This window comes from Chenopodium album, chromosome 3 (genome assembly GCF_948465745.1).
Source record: "Chenopodium album chromosome 3, dcCheAlbu1.1, whole genome shotgun sequence".
NCBI lineage: Eukaryota > Viridiplantae > Streptophyta > Magnoliopsida > Caryophyllales > Amaranthaceae > Chenopodium > Chenopodium album.
In genome coordinates, this window is record NC_137836.1 from 66,985,933 (window position 1) to 66,990,234 (window position 4,302).

Below are 4,302 nucleotides of genomic sequence, written 5' to 3' on the forward strand. Positions count from 1 at the left end.
ACTTTATAAGATATTAATTGAAATTTATAATTTAACTAATACATATGGAATATTGGAATTGATTGAAAATTAAACTCTAAATCAACTATTTTATCCTAAATATCTATCCTTATGCTATTGAAAATAAAACTCAAAACTAACTTTTTTTATCTTAAAAAATCTATTTAAATCTACCAACATTTTTACCCTACATGTCATACTAATAATTAATTATTGCCTACGTGGCGCAACACTTGGTGAAAAGTTGAAATGTCAAGTGTTGATGTCTCATTGCCTATCTAAAAGTTTAGCTTTATATATTAGTTATATGATATGATATGATATATTGCGCTCTTACAAAAATCCATATATATACTATGAAACTATCAAATAATAAGGTTTGTATCAATGATATGCTTTAAAATGTGGTGTAGATAAAAAGGTTTATCCATTTAATATAAATAATCCGAGAGATTGCCCGAACACAAAATTTTATACTACTGTATTAAAAGGCATTTATTAAAACATCAATGTACCATGTAGATCGTTTTAAATCACGCCATGTCACTCCACAAACACCTCATGACGCCACCTCACCCAAGCAACCCACATTACTTCATATAACAAAAATATAAGGTTAAGGGGATTTGAATACCCAACCACGTAACAAAGTTGGATATTTAACCATATTAGCCTATTGTCACGCGTGTTATATATATATATGAAAAAGAATTGTACGATTCCATCTTAGCCTATTGCCACCAGGCTGATGAGACGATTTCTCATATTTTTCAGTATTGTCCCTTCATTCGAGGTGTTTGGGCTTCCGCGTCGACGGGTGTAATTTGTCTGATCCCCTTGCACCAGAACTTTGACATGTGGTTAAGCGAGACCATTAGCTGCTTTGTGACTGCTAAGGATTGGGTTAAGTTAGATGGTACTTTAAGTCTTATGTGGGTTGTGTGGTTATCCAGGATTAATCTTCGTTTTCGCTCGGAAGTTTATTCCCATGCCAGGATTCTAGTTGTTGCCTCTGGTTGGGCGAAGCGCAGTTTGGCAGCTCGATGCTTGTCTTGTCTTTGTCGTCCTTCTTGTCCTCCAAGATATTGTCGTTCGGCTCGCCGACTGCGTATTCCTACTGTCCCTTCGGTTTGTTTTGATACTTGCCTTACCTTTGACGGTGCTTGGGATGCTAGGGACCATAGTGCAGGCATGGGTTGGTTTCTTTCTCCGACTTCTCTGCTTCCTTTAGATGGTGGGGGGGGGGGGGCTCAAGCGGGTTTCACTTCTTTTGTGCTTCACTCTGAATTGCTGCCTGTTTACTTGGTTTGCGCCATGTACGCGAGAAGGGCTTCACTAGTGTTCGGATATTTACAGATTGCAGTTCAGTTCAGTTACTTATTTGGGGTCAGACTTCGGATACAATTGAGGTTATTTGGATTTTGCGGTGGACCCGACATATTACTACCTCCGTTACATATTATTTGCAACGATTAGACATTTTTCCTCTCTACTTTTATGTCAAATCGTTGCAAATAATATGTAACGGAGGTAGTATTTCTTTTTTCCATGCCTATGAGATCCACAAGGTTTCCCGCCAGGAGATTGGTCCAGCTCATCTTTTGGCCGGCTTGGCTCGGCGACGTCATTTTCTTTATTTTCGCTTTTAGTTTTCTTTTGTAGTTCTCTTTGTCAAAAAAAAAAAAAAGAATTGTATATAAGTGCAAACTACATGATTTAATTACTAAAAAAAACACATTCAATAATGTTGATTTCAGATTTTAAATTTCTTATAAAAAAAATCCCAATTGCACAATTACAAAAGTAGCCCCGGGGCAATGTTTGGGCTACTCAATAGTTAATAAATTATTTAAGGGTTTTTAGATTGAATAATTTATACCTCTTTCCTTTCTTTAAAACCCTACCCTCCGTCATCTAATATGAATGGGCTTCCCTCGATTTTTACTAGTAGAAAGCCCCAATCTTTGTTTCTTGTCACTTTTTTCTTTTTAATTTTAGTTTTGTAATAAAACTTCCACTTCCAGGATGATCTTTTGTCCCTCAAAAGAAAGAATTATTCATCTCTATTTTTTGAGTTGCTTTTATTTTTATGGGAGTGGTGTGAAGAATTATACAAAATCGTAAAATTTATTAATTTCTCGAATATTATCTAATAAATTAGATAAAATCATTATCAAGACTACATCATATTGTTAGATTGTCTCTCAAAAAACGTGGTAAGTTCCAGCGATGTAATATAAGCGTAAGATTTTCCTTAGTGCAAGATGTATTCAACGATTGTAGCTTATATGAAGGAATTCTTTATTTGATTCATTATATTATGTACTTAATGAGTTCAAACAATTATTTAAAATGTCATATGACAATTTATTAACAGATTGATTTTACTATTTCAAAAGAAAAATAAATACTTTATTAAAGAGTCAAACTAAATCCCTAACAAGAAGTTTGAGATTACTACTATGAACAGTGTTGACAATTACACTTTTAAAATATTTATTTACTTTTCTACTCTTATTAATGTTAATTGACATTTTTTTCGAACTCTTAATAATAGTGTGAAAATTTATACCCTTAAGAATATTTATTTACATATTTTCCATTATAAATATTATAACAAGTAAATTTGTAACTAAAAAAAAAAAAAAGTAAATTTGTAACTTAAATCGAAAGACCTCCGTGGACATTACAAGTTATAGCACTCGCATCGCAGGCGTAGGCCACCAAAATTACAAACTAGTAAAAACGAGTTCAAGAAAGAAGAAAAAGAAATAAAGCCCATAGTCCAGCCCAAACATAGCATACGCCAAACCCTAACCCTAATCATACAAGCTATAACAGTATATAAACCACAAATTACAACAATCAGTCACATAAGACATAACTCATCCCCCCTTCAAAAAAAAAAAAAAAAAGACATAACTCATCATCTCTGATTTTCTTTCTGTTTTACATTTTTATTGTGTTTTTGTTAAATTTTCTGTCAAATTTATTTATAAATGGGAGAGAAATTGCTGTGATGCTTCAAAACTACCTATTTTCTGAGAAACTTTATTGTTTCTTTGATTAATATTTACCAATGGATCCTTCTGAGCTTTCTCTCTTATCTCTCTTTCTATTTTTTTTTTAAAATTAAGAAAAGAATTTAAATGTTTTTTTTTTTTTTTGGGGTATGAGAATTTTTATTTCGGTATATCGAATATTTTCATTGATCAAAAATATTTATTTAAGTTTTGATGATTGGATTGAAGTTGAAGCCATTGAAGTGATGAAATTTGTATCGGAATATAATTATGTCGACTAAAACTACAGACTACAATTATCTGATTCAATGGCTTAATTTCTTAATTTTTGTCAAATTTATACCTCAAAATTTTCCTATTTTTCTATAATAATTTTATTTTCTTCTTTTATGTACATTTGAAATTGCAATTGAAGTGTGAAAGGTTACAGTCGAGATTGCAATAAATATAAATAAATACTGTAAAGTCGATAATAGTATTACATTGACATCTGAAGTTTAAGATTGAAAATGGAGTTATTGAAGTGATGAAATTTGTATCGGAATATAAATGTGTCGACTAAAACTACAGACTACAATTATCTGATTCAATCACTCCTTTTCGTAAACTATGTCAGATTAATTTACAAATTGGAATTTATCGCTGAATATTTTTTGTTTTTTGTCACTTTAAAATTACAAAATCAATAAAAAGTAAACTAAAAATTATATTTGAAAATTGCATATTACTCCGAAATAAATTGCGAGGATTTTAATGCGAAATAAATTCAATTTAATCAAATTTTAAATTTTTAAACATAATTTAGAAACTTAAGACTCGTTACCAAAGAGTTGATTATCCCGTCACAAAAGGGTATTATTCGTGAGGCATAAAATATTTTTTCTTGTGAGTAATAGGAACTGGAGGTAGTAGATAATAATGATTTTCATAGATGTTATTGCCATCAAAATTAATTGATCTTGTAAAAATAGAAGATTTCAATTTTCTGAACAAAATCTTAAATTTTATGCAGAACTACATGACAAAAACATGCTATTGTATCATTATGCAGGATGCCCTTAATATAGCTTCATTATTTTACTCTGTAATGCAATGTAATATTATAAAGGATGCCCTTTATAGCTTCATGACTCGTGAGTTTGTGCAGTATTAGCTTCGTGAAATCGTGAATGTATACCCAATCATCCCATTGAGTCACTAGAACGATCTGATGATCATCGAGTTTACTTCTAGAGTAAATTGCATCCTCAAACAATAGCACAAAAAAAGCATATTAATA

General features: G+C 31.2%; 3 non-coding genes across 3 annotated transcripts; all 3 read left to right on the top strand.

The window, feature by feature from the left end:
* Window positions 1-3,007: 3,007 nt before the first annotated feature.
* On the top strand, window positions 3,008-3,098 carry LOC145626092 (small nucleolar RNA R41). The gene has a single exon (XR_014110958.1). It is a non-coding gene; the product is annotated as a small nucleolar RNA R41 (small nucleolar RNA).
* Window positions 3,099-3,258: 160 nt separating this feature from the next.
* Window positions 3,259-3,334, top strand: LOC145626094 (small nucleolar RNA Z155). Its single transcript, XR_014110960.1, has one exon. It is a non-coding gene; the product is annotated as a small nucleolar RNA Z155 (small nucleolar RNA).
* A 205-nt stretch (window positions 3,335-3,539) lies between these two features.
* LOC145626095 (small nucleolar RNA Z155) lies at window positions 3,540-3,615 on the top strand. The gene has a single exon (XR_014110961.1). It is a non-coding gene; the product is annotated as a small nucleolar RNA Z155 (small nucleolar RNA).
* The last annotated feature ends 687 nt before the right edge of the window (window positions 3,616-4,302 follow it).